This window comes from Zootoca vivipara, chromosome 14 (genome assembly GCF_963506605.1).
Source record: "Zootoca vivipara chromosome 14, rZooViv1.1, whole genome shotgun sequence".
Classification (NCBI taxonomy): Eukaryota; Metazoa; Chordata; class Lepidosauria; order Squamata; family Lacertidae; genus Zootoca; species Zootoca vivipara.
The window spans coordinates 16,646,037-16,663,876 of record NC_083289.1 but is presented as its reverse complement, the minus strand read 5'-3'; the positions used below and the strand labels follow the sequence as shown (position 1 = coordinate 16,663,876).

Here is a 17,840-nt window from a genome sequence, read left to right as displayed (position 1 = left end):
CCAAATATAGGCCACTCCTTGACAACCACATGCCCCCATTATATTCATTGTAACCTGCTCAGTAAGACCTGAAGTTGGCCCTTTTTGAAATGGGCCGAAAGGAGTTTGATGCTTTGTGCCAAGGGAAATATTATTCTGGTTTCAAATGCATCATAGGCTCATGACTAAGGATGGCAGGCTCTCTGTGAGAAAAATGTATCACTTGGATGATTGGAAAAACCACATGAAATGCGTGTGACACAGGTTACATCATGAGAACAATCTTGGGCGATAGTCAATGAAAACAAAGCTGGAACTGGGTGTATTACTTGGGTCCCACTAGCATCTGAAAACCATGCTAGTGGGGAGTTGCATAAGGAAAGTGGCAGTGGAAGGGTTAAGCACCTCCCCCCTCTACTTGCAGTTTCTCTGCTACAAATGGCACCCTCCCAGCACTGCTTTGCAGTGGAGAAATGTTGGCTGGCTTCTGAGAACCCAAGTTGGTTGCACAGTGCTGGCCTCAGTTGAATAATGAGGTGGCATCGATGGAAAATTCCTCCTGTCTCTAGTTCACTGTCCTGTGCAATAGAAACAGGAGAACTGTTGAATATCTTTTCCTGGACTTCTCATAGAAAGTGTTGATAAACATTAGTCAGGGAGAGTTAGGGATAAAGGATGTATTCAACAAAGTTTTATACAAAATAGACCCATAGAAATCAATGGACCTAACTGAGTCATGTTAATTAATTTACTCTAAGACTTAAGTTTTATGTCTTCCACTGAATCCTGTTGCACTTCAACAGGTTTGGAGTCACTCATTCTGTAAGGGTTTCTAACAATATTATTAAACAGATGCTAGCTCAGCTACGGATAGGCGTTGCTTCTGAGTTTTTGAAACAGACAGAATTGCAACTACGGTAGTAAAGATTCTTTTCTTCTCACCACTACAGCCCTGTATTGGGAAAAGCGGTATCAGTTGAATTTATTTCTGCCATGCCACTATAAAAAGGCAAAGGGGGAATGGTGGTAATTGTTAAGTTTGTTGCATGAATAACATCCGCCTAATAAAACCGCCTAAAGGTTAAACTAGAAATTTGTGGTTTTATAACGCCTTTTGTGACTGAGTCAAGGGCTAATTATAACCAGTGTCCTCATCGTTTAGCGATATTTTAATACACTCTGCATAGGATATTTGGCCAAATGAGTTGAGCTGTTTTTAACAGTTCCTGCAAATAAATTGTGCTGGCTTGACAAACAGAACTTCAGAGAAACAGATGGGAACTGAGCATCTACAGGCGGTCAGGATGGGGCATTCAGCTGTGTGCCATAAGAATTTCACACTCTCACACATGAACACCTACCTTGAATGAGCGAAGATAAAATAACTCGAGTGGTGTAAGTGAAGACAGCTATTAAGGCGTTGTACCCAGAAGAAGACTGATAAATTGATGTCAGGACAAGAGTTGCTTAACTCGAGCAGCTACTGCAAACAGGTGGCCCTGTGGGTTAAACCACAGAGTCTAGGGCTTGCTGATCAGAAGGTCGGCGGTTCGAATCCCTGCAATGGGGTGCCCACCCCCTCAGCTACGGGCACCCATCCACCTCCCCCCTCTCTCTCTTTCTCCCCCACCCCCTCAGCTAGGGGCACCCATCCACCTCTCTCTCTCTTTCTCCCCCACCCCCTCAGCTAGGGGCACCCATTTCCTCCCATGCACGCAAACTCACACACACCCCTCCCTCTCTGCCGGCATGAGGGAGGAGGAGCCGGGGAGCTCTAGGCAGGCAAGAGGGACAGGGAGCAATCCAGCCCTTCTGTGCAACACACTAACACAGTCACACACATACTGATAAGCTCAGTATCAGGAAGAGGAAAGGAGCTCTCCCTGCAATTGCTCACAGTTATTGAGCTTTTTGTGGGGGAGAGACAAGAGTTCTTGAGGTTTTTTTAGGGGGAGAGCTCTTTCTTTTATTTTAGGCTGGTGATCACTAAGGAACCCATAATCTACCCGTGATCTACCAGAAACATCCTGGGGATCTACCGGTAGATCCCGATCTACCTGTTGGCCATGCCTGTTCTAGAGTTCCTTGGGAAGAGAGATTGACTGTTAAACCACTCTTGAAATTGTAGCTCTGTGAGGGGAATAGGTGCCTCCTAACAACTCACAGCACCCTTAACAAACTACAGTTCCCATAATTCTTTGGGGGAAAGCCTTGGCTTGATGCCACTGTTCTTTCCTCACCTCACCCTATAATAAGCCACATCTACATACTTTGCATAGATGATTTTCATGCAGAATTCCGCCTACAGTTCATGGGGATAGGGTGAAAAGGTTCGGCAAAGTCCCTCTCGGTTGAACGATGATTCTCAGCTTTCCTATCACTAATTAGGCATTGTTTTTCTATGGTTTGTGTCCTCATCGCCCCCAGGGAATGGATTCAAATTCTTTGATGCTTTGCATCTGGATTTCAAAGAACTCTGGAGATGCCCAGAGCGAGAGGCAGCAGCAAAATGGAAGGCAGGAAGGGTGGGACAGGGTAGAAGACCAAACAACAATAAAGCCACTTCCGCGCTTGCGTCGGAGGTGGGGTTGTGGGCTGCCCGACTGTACCATCGCGTAGGGGCTGAGAGTTCAGCCCCTGCGCGATGGTGCGCTCCCGCCTGCGTCACACCCCGACCAGCCAATGAGGCTGGGCGGGGCGGGGCCAAGCCGTTTAAAGGCCTCCGCAGGCGGGAAAGCTCCCTCTTTCCTCGCTGTTCGCCGGAGCGAACAATTCATCGGTTTCCTGCTCGTCTCTTACGTGGATCCTGTTTAGCTGGGAAGTGTGTTTCTTGCTGGCCTTTCTCCGTTGTTCGTGATCCTTTCTTCGTTGTTCGTGATCCTCGTGGTGAAGCTTTTTCCGGGGCATTCCAGAGCGGCAGAGCGGCGGGGACCCGCCAGTCAGCTGTTTGCGCCAGTCAGCTGTTCGATCAGCTTTGCTGAAATTTTTTCCTCCCGCCGGCGCCCCAGGATAGCACGCTTCAGCTGCAGGGATCGCCCGCTTGCCCCGGAACCGCCAGTCAGCTGTTCTCCGCGCGACGGTGCGCGGCGTCGCAATAGCCTGCTGGGTCGAGGCGGCTGCCTCCTCATAGCGCGCATTTTCTCCCCTCTCCGGTGGATTGGCGGCTTCGTTCAGCGCTCCTGCGGCAGTAACGGAGACACAGCGTGAAGTCCTCCACCTCATCTGAGCGGTCTGGTGAGCTGGCTGTGTGGGCGGAAACGATCCTTTTATATTGGGCGCAGGGTCTTTTTAGACCCCTTTAACCTGCCCCGTTCCCCTCCTTGGGCTTATCTTCGGGCGCTGGGTCTTTGTAGGTCACTTGGTTTGTAGGCCCCCCCCTTTATTTGTAATTTCCTGGCGGGATTTGTAGTCTCTTGCGGTTTGTGGGAACGTAGCAGTGTGTGTGTTGGGACTTTTCCCGTGAGGGCACAGTGTTTCCATCAGCGCCATTTTGGTTGAGGGCAGGGAAGCCACCATTTAAGGTGTCCATAGGACCACGTGGCCGGCGCCATTTTGAGTGGTACATTTGGTTAGCAGCAGGCTGCGTCCACCATTTTGGGTGTGTTTGAGTGGTACCCACGTGGCCGGCGCCATTTTGGGTTGGGAACGGTAGCCATTTTGAGTGTGGCCTGTGGGACCCACGTGGCCGACGCCATCTTGTGAGGAAACGGTAGCCATTTTGAGTGTGGCCTGTGGCAAGGAACAGCACTATACTCGACGCCATCTTGAGGGGGTACCTTTTGTTGAGACACCTGATTATTGGTGGCTATCTAATTCATTAATTAGGCCTGCTCTACGTGCACCAAGAAACAATATCAGCCCGACTGATATTAGATCGGGCAGCGATTGTATTGCTGGGCCTAGGTACATATTTTTAGCTTCAGTGGAGGCATTGAATTAATTTTGGTGATACCCCGTCCCAGGCTTTAAGATACGCGTGTGAATTAATTACCAGGCATAATTATTTCCTTTGAGTAATTAGCTTGAATAATTAACTTTCAGTTGCAGTACATTAATCAGTGGATTGTGAGATAAAGTTTTTCATTGGTTAATAAATTCGCTAATTAAAATAGTAATTTCCTAATTATATGATACAGATTGACATTGGTTCATAATTTTAATTGTATTTGGATGGGCATAATCAATTGGGCATAATTGATCGGGCACACTTCTCGGATACATTAATTAATTGATTAATTATCAAGGTAACGTTTATTTAATAAATAAAATAAATAAATAAAATAAATATAATAGCTAAATAATAATAAATTATAAATTAGATAATAAATTGATAATAAGAATAAAATAATAAATTAAATAACTATATATATATATACTTATATATATACATTTAGATTAAGGCACGCATATACACGCATACAGACATACACATATACACTTATATAAATACATACACACGTACGCATACCACATACACACGCATACATACACGCACACGGACACACTAGCACATATACACGAACACATATAGGTAGGATCAGGAAAGCTTAGGTGTAATTTCGGGAGCTTGGTCCAGCACCGTCCCAGCATGGCTCCGAAGCGTGCGCAGGGTAAGGCCCCTTCTAAGGGCCCTGCGGCCCAGGACAAGACCGAGGCCCTGGTGCGAGTGGTCTCCACACTGCAAAAAACTCAGCTGGACGTTTGCAAGCAGCTTGCGGCCATTGCAAAAACGCTTGCGCCTGTGGCCACCGACACACAGGAGGATCCTCGCGAATTACAGGATGAGCCAGGTGAGTCCCAGGATTTCATCCTTGACACCGGTTTGACGGAAAGCGATTTGCCATGTACCTCTGCTTCCCTTTTTTCCAGCTCTAGCTCCGACCAGGGTAGCAACGCGGGCCAAGCCCCGCGGACACGAAGGCAGAAGGCGCGCGCTAATGCCTCCAACTCACATGGGCAGGGGGAGGGCTCTCATTCTGCAGGTTCTTCCACTCAGCCGTCGGCAGGTCACCGGGCGGCCCAGCTTGGGCAAGCCCTGACGCAGCAGGGGACCGGGGATTCCGATACGTCTGGGGATGATGGTACTTCCAGACCTGGAGGAGGTACCGAGAACGAGCCAAGGGTCGAGGAGGAGCGTCAAGGAGGAAAAGCCAAGAAGAAGACCGACAAGCGCAAGAGGAGCAAGGACGACTCGGACGATTCAGGTACGACCTCCGAATCGGATGGCGACATCCCGATGGAGGATTATTGGGGGATTGCGGAAGACCAGACGGGCCTTCCTCTTTGGATACATAGGCGGAGATCTAGCGCACATCGCAAGGGTTTTAAAGGGACTTTGGAATGGCGGGATGGCGCCTTAGTGCCAGATTCAAAATATTCCACTAACTCTGATACCGACATTTTCCTGGGTTCGCATTTGTCAAATAAAAAGAGGGAAAAGATTCTGAACGGTGATTTTATTGACATTTTCACCCTTTTGCCTTTGTCGCACACATTGGGAAAGGGCGAAAAGAGGAGGGACTACGGTAGGCGCAGATATAAGACCCCCCGCGCCGACCGTACTTTCGAAAACTGGCTAGATGGAATCCACATCTGGGCGGCGGTCATCTCAGCTGCATACCCCAAGAGGGCCTTGCACTTGTGGGCCTATGTAGCTGACGTTAGGTTGGCAAATAAGATGGCTGGGGAGGCGGCGGCTTTAAACTACGATGAGGACTTTCGTAGGAACGCCTCTCAGAATCCAAAGACCAGATGGGATCAGCGCAATCAGCATTTTTGGAGTTACCACGTGGTCCCATACGTAGAAAGGAAGCAGACGGATCCCCCTAAGCCTGGCAGGTTTGAACCCAGAAGGGACCCGCGCCGCAGGGTCTGCTGGGAATATAATAAGGGCATCTGTCAGCGGCCCAATTGCAAATATACGCATGAATGCGAGAAATGTCTAGGACAGCACCCTGGAGTGTCTTGTTTCAAAGGGAGGCAGTCCTTTCGCGGCGGGCGAGGCAATTCACATCAGGGCCCCAGGCACACAAGTGGCGCCCCCCAGGGATCAGGCAGTAATCGGTTCTAACACATCACTCACTCTGGCTTTCTCCCCTATAAAGCTCGGCCCCCTGAAACTCCTTTTAGATCTCTATCCCAATAAAAAGGCGGCTAACTACCTCTGGGAGGGGTTCTCCTCCGGTTTTCGAATCCCAGTAAAAAGCCCACCCCTTTCGAGCAACCCCCCCAATCAGAAATCTGTTAGGGAAAGACCCGACATAGCGATTAGGAAAATCAGCAAGGAGATAACGGCGGGTCGCGTGGCGGGTCCTTTTGCAGTACCACCCATACCCGAACTCCACATTTCCCCTTTGGGAATAGTCCCTAAGAAGGCGCCAGGCGAATTTAGGCTCATTCATAATCTCTCTCATCCGAAGGGCAGATCGGTGAATGATGGCATACCCCAGGAGCTTTGCACGGTGAAATACGCCTCCTTTGACCAGGCAGTGAAGCTTGTAAGGCAATTCGGTAAGGGTGCATTGTTGGCAAAGTGTGACATCGAATCAGCCTTTCGCCTCCTGCCTGTCCACCCGCAGGACTTCAGATGGCTGGGTTTTAGGTTCGACGGGGCATATTTCATCGACAAAGCCATGCCTATGGGTTGCTCCGTGGCATGCTCTGCATTTGAGGCTTTTAGCACGTTCCTGGATTGGGCCCTGCGCTTTAAAACTGGCCTGTCTGGAGTCTCGCATTATTTGGATGACTTTCTCTTCGTGGCTAGGGCAAATAGTACGGAGTGTGCAGGCCTGATGCAAGCATTTTCGGCCCTTGCTTACGAGCTGGGGGTGCCGTTAGCAGCAGATAAAACTGAAGGGCCCGTCTCGCGTTTAACTTATTTAGGTATAGAATTAGACACAGTAGAGCAAACGTCTCGTTTGCCTGCGGACAAAATTAAGGCCCTTAAGGAGACTATTAGACAGCTCATCCCGTGCAAAAAACTTACACTTAGACAGATCCAATCTCTCCTGGGTCACCTGAATTTCGCGTGCAAAGTAATATCACCAGGCCGCCCCTTCTGCCTGCGATTAGCCAGACTTACGGTAGGTTTAACAAAACCCTTCCACAGGAAGCGACTCCCTCGAGGCGTTAAGGCCGACCTGGAGTCCTGGCTTACATTCCTTGAGAATTATAACGGAGTATCCCTGTGGCAGGACAGCTTGGTCCTGCATTCCGATTTTCAGGTACAGTCAGACGCGGCTGGTTCTTTGGGTTTCGGAGTCTATTTCAAAGGTAAATGGTGCGCGCAGCATTGGCCGGCCAGCTGGCAGGGCACAGACATTACACGCGATTTAACATTCTTAGAGTTTTTCCCCATAGTTGTTGCAGTGCACCTATGGTCCGCGGAATTCAGGGATCGGCGAGTCTGCTTCAGAACCGACAACCAAGCGGTGGTCAGCGTCCTCGCTCGCCAATCATCAAGATCTCCGAGAGTGTCATCTCTCTTACGCCATTTTGTCCTACTAAGCTTGAAATTCAACATGCATTTCTCAGCCAAATTTGTGCCTGGCCTTAACAATAATATCGCAGATGCCTTGTCTCGCTTCCAGATGGACCGCTTCCGCTCGTTGGCACCAGAGGCACGCCTGTGGCCAGAGCCGTTCCCGGAACATCTATGGAACCTTGGGAGCGCGAAATTCTGAAGGGAGTATTTGCGTCTGTTGCCCCCTCTACCCTTAACTCGTATAAGCGGGCCTGGTCAGATTTCAATAAGTTTAGGCAGAAAGGAACCACGGGTCCTTCTCCTGGTCCGCCTTCCCAGGAAGAGGTTATGCAATACATGGTGCATTTGAGGAATCTGGGGCGAGCCGCTAAGACCCTTCAAATCCACACAGCAGCCATAACATTCTTCGCAAAATCACTTTATTTCATAGACCCGTGCGATAGCTTCCACCTACGCAGGGCTATGGAGGGCTGGCGTCGGCTCCAGCCTCCAGCCAGTGACAACAGGCGGCCTATCACGTTTGACATGCTGGTTCAGATACACAAGCAATTGCGAATCCTTTGCTGGTCGAAATTCGAAGCGCGCTTATTTTCAGCTGCGTTTTCGATCGCATACTTTGGGGCGCTTAGAGTAGGGGAGGTGGTCTGTGAGGACCAATCGGATGGTGTCACACGGGGTATTTTAATAGGGGATGTGTCACTGTCCGACACCCAGGTGCTAGTACACATCCGACGCTCAAAGACCGACCAGAAGGGAAAGGGGGCTGTTCTACGCCTCCCTGCGACAGGGGCCGCGGGTCCGTGTCCAGTAAAAGATACCAGGAGGTTCCTTCATCTGCGTCCGGCGGGCCCAGGTCCCTTCCTTATTCACCCGGACAAGGCCAGGCTTACCCGCCAGCAGTTCACCAGGGTCATGCGCAAGGCCATCGCCTCTTGCGGGTATAACCCTACCGAATTCTCGCCCCACTCCTTCAGGATTGGTGCAGCTACTGCAGCCATGCACCTGGGCCTGTCTTCCGAGAGGATTCAGGACATGGGAAGGTGGAAATCAAACGCATACAAAAGATACATTCGTACGTAGCATACAGCTGATCCCAGGGTGTCACTCTTTGTTTTCCAGGTGGCCGGATAGTGCGCGTGTGGATAGCCGGGCACAGCGTGGTTCATTGGGCCCGCGAAAGGGCGATTGAAGTGGGCTTGGGGCACGGGCTGGGCCTCCCAGCATCCGTGAGAGTGTCTTGGATTGCAAAGAGAGGCATGAAGTGGAACGAGCTGTTGCCAACCCTCGAATGCCGGGCAGCTTCACTTGGCTACCCTGACCTGCTTGTGCTGCAGTTAGGGGAAAACGACCTTGCCTACCGTAACGCAGTGGACTTGAAGTTGCAAATATTCCGTGATTTTGATACCCTATTGGATTCCTGCCCGGGGATGACGCTGCTTTGGTCATCCCTGCTGGAGAGGCGCATTTGGCGCGATGGACGTTGCCCGATCGCTATGAACAGAACTAGGCGGCGCTTGAATTCTTTCGTGATCCGCAGAGTGCTAGCCTTGAATGGCCGAGTAGCCTCGCACCCAAGCCTAAAACAGAGTGAAGCAGCCCTGTATCGTCATGACGGTGTGCATCTGTCGCCTATGGGGAATGATATTTGGCTCGAAAACATAATTGCGGGTATCCACGATTGGTTACATGTCAGTGTACATAACTAGGCGAATAAGAGATTAGGATCACAGCCCCCCTTATTAACGTTATAATATTAAATAATTAAATAAGGTTTATGTTATACCCACGAATTGGCATGAGGTGACTACATGTGAGCGGATTGGCGGCGAGCCAGGGTGGGCTCGAGTGGCGGTTAGGCGTTGGAAATTTGCATAACAATCAGTGGAGGAGGGGCAAGTGCGTCATCAGCTGCCCTATCTTGGAGAGGTAATTCCGTTAAAGGATTCCGGGGGCGAGGCTTGGTCCTGAGCCTGGAGTTGCCTGGGCCGTAAGGCACGCCCCATCGGTGGCCACAGGAGGAGCTCTAGTTGATCTACGTCGCGGGGCTCCTTTCTGGTGGTTAACTTCTCACAGACTTCAACACACGGGTTGGAGTCGGATATAGTCTGTTAGGTTCCAACGCCTAAGCCAATTCCGCTCTACATGCATATTTAATAAAGTTGTGGCCTTAACCACCCAATTAATTAAATCTTAAACCTGGTGTCATGAGTCTTTATTCCGGGGAAGGAGGGCATATAGCCACACAAAGCCACTTCCGCGCTTGCGTCGGAGGTGGGGTTGTGGGCTGCCCGACTGTACCATCGCGTAGGGGCTGAGAGTTCAGCCCCTGCGCGATGGTGCGCTCCCGCCTGCGTCACACCCCGACCAGCCAATGAGGCTGGGCGGGGCGGGGCCAAGCCGTTTAAAGGCCTCCGCAGGCGGGAAAGCTCCCTCTTTCCTCGCTGTTCGCCGGAGCGAACAATTCACCCGCCCACCCACCCCTTAATAAGAGGCAAGGGGACGCTGCTATGGACGTCAGTTGGTTGCCCTGGCTGGCCAGGGGGCTGGGTAGGATTTTTCCCATACTGGGTTAGCCATGATGGGTTTTTCGCCTACCTCGTAGCATGTCGTCACAACTTAGGTTAGGCGGTTAGGCGTTGGAAATTTGCATAACAATCAGTGGAGGAGGGGCAAGTGCGTCATCAGCTGCCCTATCTTGGAGAGGTAATTCCGTTAAAGGATTCCGGGGGCGAGGCTTGGTCCTGAGCCTGGAGTTGCCTGGGCCGTAAGGCACGCCCCATCGGTGGCCACAGGAGGAGCTCTAGTTGATCTACGTCGCGGGGCTCCTTTCTGGTGGTTAACTTCTCACAGACTTCAACACACGGGTTGGAGTCGGATATAGTCTGTTAGGTTCCAACGCCTAAGCCAATTCCGCTCTACATGCATATTTAATAAAGTTGTGGCCTTAACCACCCAATTAATTAAATCTTAAACCTGGTGTCATGAGTCTTTATTCCGGGGAAGGAGGGCATATAGCCACACAATTCCCAGCCTTATCTGCAGTTATGTAGCCACATGTGAAGTGTCCAACCCTTGATAAGTCTCACAAATGGGCAGAAATGATGCAACGCCCTTCTCATGTACCAGATAATAAATAACATGAATGAACTGGTGGGTGTCATTGTTCAGACCAGAACACCCTTGTAATAGATGGCTGGTTACAGTTCATCTCTGGATGTATCTTGACTGTGTGAAAGTCTGATTATCAGCAGACCTCCGAGGCGGCTCAATCTGTGGGAATCCAAAAGTGTGGGAAAAGTACATTAGAACTGGACATTTCTCAAATCAGATATAGGGCCTTTTTTCTCACGAGTTTGCCCGTCTATACCCTTTTTATTTCTTTGGAAGGAAATAAGGCCATTTTGTCCTTAATGACTGACTGCATCTCGGACGGCAACATGCATTATAATCCATAGTTCAGCTGCCTTCAGTGTCATCAGCCAGTATGATCGATTACTCTGCCAATAGAGATTCGGCAGGCAAATTCTGTTCCAATTTTTAAATGCCTGTTGAAAACTCTCTTATTCCATCAGGCCTAGGCAGGTGATTGAGATAGTTAGAAAAATTCTGATTTTTAACTCTTTTACATGGTTTTTATTGTATGGTTTTTATATGCTGTAGTTGCAAACCACTCTGATTTTTTTTTAAAATGAATAGCTGTATATAAATATTTTTTTATAAATAAATAGGTATATGAAATAGGATAAAGCAGACAATGAGTAGGTGGTTATCATGGCAAGTGATAGGAGACCTTTCTCCAAACTTGTCGGGTGGTAACAAACTATCTGAACATATAGGGCAAAAAAGGTGGTGATCCCTAATAATAATAACAACTGTGTACATTATCTAGGTGCATTCTCACAACAACCTTGTAAAGTAGGGATGGGGGAACCTGTGACCCTCCATATGTTAATGGAATTAAGATCCCGACAGCCCCAGCAATCATGTTCAGTGGTCAGGGATGGTGGAAGTTGTAATCCAGTGATATCTGGAGAGCCATAGGTTCCCCATCCCTGAGGTAAGTAGCGTACATACTGCAGATGGTGAGAGGGGGCGGGGAGAGAGTTGCCTAAGGCCATCTTCGTTAATGAGTTAATGAAAGAGGAGATATTTAAACCAGAGACTTCCCGATAGGGGTGTGTGATTTTATCATTTTCTGTTTCTCATTTTTCCAATCTTAAACTCAGTGCTCCACTTCCCCCCCTCATGCAAAGTCATCAGCATTCTACTGCGAATTTTAGCGTGCAGTTTCGCCTACTATGCACATCTTTGCAAATGAAATATTATCCCTAATAATATTTGCATATTATTTTCACAAATATTTGCATTCGTATGCAAACCCTACCTCAGTATATGTCTACCTCAGTTGTAGACATTTACTCAGCTGGAGATATGCATTGCAAAATTCAGAGAAGTGTGAGTTTTGCAGGCTGACTTTGCATCTTGTTTTAGAAAGTGGGATTTTGGGAAAGCTCCGCTTTAAATGTGAACTGAATCAAATTTCTCCCTTATCGCTACTTCCTGGTTTCTATAATCAAGTCTCTGTGCTACACCAGTTAACATCTGTCTTCCTATTGCTTTTGTTCTTTATTTCTCTCTTTGCGAGTAAGGTAAAGGTAAAGGGACCCCTGACCATTAGGTCCAGTCGTGGCCGACTCTGGGGTTGCGCGCTCATCTCGCATTATTGGCCGAGGGAGCCGGCGTATAGCTTCCAGGTCATGTGGCCAGCATGACAAAGCCGCTTCTGGCAAACCAGAGCAGCACATGGAAACACCGTTTACCTTCCCGCTGTAGCGGTTCCTATTTATCTACTTGCATTTTGACGTGCTTTCGAACTGCTAGGTTGGCAGGAGCTGGGACCAAGCAATGGGAGCTCACCCCGTCACAGGGATTCGAACCGCCGACCTTCTGATCAGCAAGCCCTAGGCTCAGTGGTTTAACCACAGCGCCACCTGGGTCCCTGTGGTTTTGTTCCCTTCCTTTTGCTTTTGTTCTTTATTTCTCTCTTTGCGAGTAAGTTTGCCAAAGTGAACTGGAGCACAGGAAATATATTCCGCCAGGCTGCCACTTCTGATGGCTGCACATGCAATTATTTTGTTGTTGGTACACTGCATGTGCGCGCAATGAAATGTGCACACGTGTAATTATCACACTTGTGTGTGCAGATAGTTATCCCATGCGGCAATGTACATATGGATTTAATGGATTTCCTAGATGTAATTATATAAAACTGCATTCTGCTGAGTCAGTTCATTGCTCCAGCCAGCGCATAGGCTGACTGCTACTTTCTACAAATGGATACAGATTGTTCTTTCTAGCGCAGTATATCTTGACTGCATTCCAAGGCCTGCAGCTCAGTGTTAAGTCATTTGCTTTGCACGTAAAAAAACCCACCCAAATTAAATTCTCCGAGAGGAAGGTCATCATAATATTTGATAGCACAGCTTTCACAAAAAAAAAGCAACAACCTTGTGTCGAAATCTTTGCAAAGCTGTTGCCTGTCAAACTAATGCATGAAATCCACTAAATTAACTCGGTAATAAGGTAGCGTCACATGTCTTAGGCCGCATTCGCAGTCATGTTTCCCTGATTGTTAATATCTGTATAATATTTGAGCTTTTACACAACATAAAAGCCACTTCCAGAGATATGGCAGAAGATTGCTCAAGTTTAGTGCTCGTTTCCACATTATTTGCTTTCAGAAGAAAATATGTTTGCAAATCACATGGAAATAAGCGCTAAACTTGTGCTATATTTGGCTATATTTTTGGCAGGGAAGCTAAAATATAGCGAGGAAATTAACAGTTATGGAAACATCAGGGAACAGAATTGACTGCCATGGGAACTGCCACCTTAGGTTCTTTTTTGCCAGACAATCTGAGGCTTAAATCCAGGAGAAACTTTCTGAATGCATTACATGTGCTCTGCTTGCGACCCACACACCCCTCCCCTCCCCTCCCCTGATTTATACAGCAGGCCATGCTTGGAAGAGTGTGCAAAACTAAACAGTGTGGCTGGTGTCACAATAACTGTTTGTCTGCATCCACCAAGCGAAAGCCTTGACGGCACACTTGCCTTAAGCGTCACTCTAACCGCAGATCTCATTTACAGTTCTTTGGGGTGAGATGTTCTCGCCTCCGATATGAAGAGCTTTCTTTCACATCTGTCTCTCTGATGTGCCCCATGGGGCTGGTTGCGCACCAAGCGCCTAATGTAAGTTGGCAGCTGGCCCTGCATTCTTGTTGCCCCAAACAGAGCAAAAACAAGAATTCTTGCCACAACAGGTCTCTCTTGTGTGTTAAAAACAAACACAAAATCCTATGCTGCCTCTCTCGGTGTTTATGGATATTACATTAAAGAAAATAAAACCTGCTCCTCCCCCCCCCCCAAAAAAAGCTAAAAGGGATAAAAATTTAAAAAGGTATACAGTACAAAACAATAGCAGCCTAAGGAAGTACACATATAGCTCAGTTGGTTAGAGCATGGTGATGATAACGCCAAGGTTGCAGGTTCAATCCCCATATAGGATGCTTGCCTATTCCTGCATTGCAGAGCGATAAACTATGAAGCTCTGGGTCCCTTCCACCTCCTCTACAATTCTAGGATTCTATATCCCAGCGGTGGAACAGGATGATGAAGATGATAGATCTTATTTATTGAACTTATATCCAACCCTTCCTCCATAAGGAAGCAGGGTGGCAAACAGCAGAAACGTTCTAAAAACAATTATAAAAATAAATAAATCTAAAAGCAGTTCTAGCCAAAAACATTCTTCCATCCGATGATCTTGAGATTTCCAAGATAGCACTCCGCTGCTTTCTAAAAGCCAGAAATGAGCTACATAAAGAAATCTCATCAGGGACACTGTATTGCAACCACCCGGAAAGTCCTGATCTATGCCAGGCACCCCCAAAACTGCGGCCCTCCAGATGTTTTGGCCTACAACTCCCATGATCCCTAGCTAACAGGACCAGTGGTCGGGGAAGATGGGAATTGTAGTCCAAAACATCTGGAGGGCCCAAGTTTGGGGATGCCTGATCTATGCCAAAGATGTATTTTACTCCCCATAGCAAAGCAACATGGATCAGACCCCATGGATCAGTCATGGGGTTATACCTGAAGGAGCGTCTCCACCTCCATCGCTCTGCCCGGACACTGAGGTCCAGCACCGAGGGCCTTCTGGCGGTTCCATCGTTGCGAGAAGCCAAGTTGCAGGGAACTAGGCAGAGGGCCTTCTCAGTGGTGGCGCCTGCCCTGTGGAACGCCCTCCCAACAGATGTCAAAGAGGAAAACAACTACCAGACTTTTAGTAGACATCTGAAGGCAGCCCTGTTCAGGGAGGCTTTTAATGTTTAATAGATTACTGTGTTTTATTTTTCTGTTGGAAGCCGCCCAGAGTGGCTGGGGAAACCCAGCCAGATGAGCGGGGTATAAATAATAAATTATTATTATTATTATTATTATTATTATTATTATTATTATTATTTTATTTTATTATTATCATGGTGTGGAGTTTCTATGAGGAGAGGTTCCAGGGTAATTTCGGTCCCCTGCAATAAGGGGACTATGCGCACCTAGTAATCCATATTACAGCACCCACTCCAGATTCCTTTCCTTGTACGAAAATAAGAAGAGCGCTGCTGGATCAAACCAAAGGACCATCCAGTTGAGCATCCTGTTCTCACAGTGGACAGGTGCCTATGGTAGGGTTTCCATATTTCAAATGGCGAAAATCCGGGCAGAAAAGTTGTCGAGCCTTTTGGGCAATATCGCAAAAAAGCCATTTTTGAACTACTTTTAAGGGAAATCGGCAAAAGCAGCACGGCCAACATGGGCTGCCATACATCTGGGAAGCCCACAAGTGAGACCTGTGTGCCCAAAGCCTTCTCTTCACTTGTGATTCCCAGCAAACTGATATTCAGAGGCAAGCTGCCTATGACAAGAGATGTCTAGCGATGAACGACAGCGTTGCCCTCCGTGAATTTGACTAATCCTCAGGGGCCATCCTGACAATTTGTGGGAGTAAATTACTCAGCTGTGAGTAATGCAAACACTCTAAATTTGACAGAATGCCGAAATTTTGCAAGAACCGGTTCCTGAGTAAGATTTTCATTTGTTTCTGCGTCGTTTATTCTGGTGGCAAAAACCTGGGGTTTTCGTGGCGAATATTGAGTAAGGGCAAAGGAGGAGGAGGAGGAGGAAGAAGGGGGGTGCCTAGGATTGAAGAAGGAGGCAATAGGTGTTTTAAGAGCAGGGAAACGGAGAAAGCTGAATGCAAGACCTAGAAGAGGAAGGAGAGCGCAGCACAAGTCGTTCTTGGGTTCTGTCTGGAACAGTCCTATTGAACATCCCAGCCTGGTTCTTGGCTATTTGTGTGTGTGTGTGTCACACAAATTTCTAGTTTCCCTGCTGATGGCATAACTTGCCACATTAACCTCCTGCAGAAATAGACGTGCTCGGTGTGTTTGCTTTACCATCAAGCGTCCCAGGAACACAATTGAAAGCTATTGTCTGGGGTGAATGTGGTATCAATGCTCCATAAGGAGAGGACAGTGGAGGACAGCGGAGGACAGCAACCATCTGAGACCCATTTCCTTATCTTGAATCTCCCCCGAGTCAGCAAAAGCACAACATGAAAACAAACGCCCAGCGTGTTAGTTATATATAGAACTCTCTTAGTGCATATTCAACATTCTTGTTGGCATTTAGCATTCTTAGCATGTCTCTGCAGGTGTTAAATAAAGCCGAAGCACATGCAAGCCTGAGATCTTATTATTCTAAAGCCCAGGCACGTGTACCTTTCATAAAGAGAGTTTTGTAGCATCCCCAAGACATTGATTTTGGGAAGTTTGCCCCATGCCTAGGGATAACTGAATCTTACCCATTCTGGTTTCACTCCGTTCCTCATTTTTCCAATCTCCACAGTTTTCAGTGCTTCACATTTCCATATTAGTTTGAAACCTGCATTTCAGCACAAATTTCTCCCAATCCACCATGTTTGTATACAATTTTGCAAAGCAATCCCCCCCTAATATAATGCCTTTTTGCATGTTTTGCAGTAATATATGCATTTCTATGCACAATTTACCCTAGTGTATCCATTTCTGCACGTTACCTGGCTTCAGAACTGCACTGGTAAAATTTAGAGGAGTGTGAATTTTGAAGGATGGATGTGTTTCACTTTGCCTATTGCTTTTTGGAAAAGTGTGAATTAGGTAGAATTGCCTTCAAAGATGAACAGACCCGAATTTCTCTCCCATCTGCAACCACATTTCTTCAATGCATCTGCGCCACTCCAATGCGCTTAAAATGCAAAAAAGTTGCAAAGAATCTCAGGGCACATAAACATGGAAAGCATTCTAAATCTGAAGGCCTGCCATATAAAAGCAAGACAAGATTGAGAATAAGTCAGAGCTTGTGGGAGATTTAAAAAATGTTAGAGGGGGGGGGAGACCACTTGAATTGAATAATGCAACTTCTGCAATGGGTTGCGCTAAGTGATTATTTGTCCACTGCTTGAACCTTACCCAGGAATGTCTTCTGGTTTTTATGCCAGTTCTATTTGCAGATTCCAGGCCTTTATGTCAGAGGGTGAAAAATAGCTAAATCTGTTCACCGCTGCGATTAAAACACATAGCAAACTGACAGCAGAAAATGTATTTCTGTATAATCGCCCTGAGCAGATAGCCAATTATTTGAAGCATGTATGTCCCTCCAGTTAATTTTGTAGGCTTTTTGTCTGTAGACCGTATGCACATAATAAAACTTGAGTTGGCTGGAGGAAATGGTATGTTTTAAAGAATTTTTTTTAAAAAGGGGAGAGAGATGAAGCCTTGCAGATATTGGTGATCGAGAGAGGCCATTTTTTTAGGTGCTGCAGCAGCAGAAAATGAATAGACAGCAGCAACAGCTACAGAGGAGAAAAGCTCGCTTTTATTTACTATCTGCACCATTGGACACAGATGAATTCTTTTGCCCTCCTTATCAAAGTTCGTATGAAGTTTTGCAGGGATCTCCCCTTTCTGGCTCCACCAGGTCTCCATCTGATAACACTGTGTGCTCAGATCTGCTTCAGCAAACAACAGCCGCAGCAGGATCAAATGATACCACCTTCTCCGTTCATTGAAAACTGCATTGGAAAGCGGGTGGGATAGCTCCCTCTGCCCTCCTTGTGTGACACGAAGGCATGTTGTAGCCAAGATGTGGAGCCGGCATCCGTTTTGCTATGACGGCAACTTGCAACGAGTGTCTTTGTGCGCATTGAGAGAGTCTTTGATATATATGTGTATAATTTGAAATAATGTGATATAATTGGTTTTAATTGGAAAAATTAATAAAA

The 17,840-nt window shown here is 47.4% G+C and overlaps 1 protein-coding gene across 2 annotated transcripts in view; it reads left to right on the top strand.

The window, feature by feature from the left end:
* Window positions 1-17,840, top strand: part of CEMIP (cell migration inducing hyaluronidase 1) — a 170,601-nt gene that overhangs the window by 120,329 nt on the left and 32,432 nt on the right. The window lies entirely within an intron of this gene.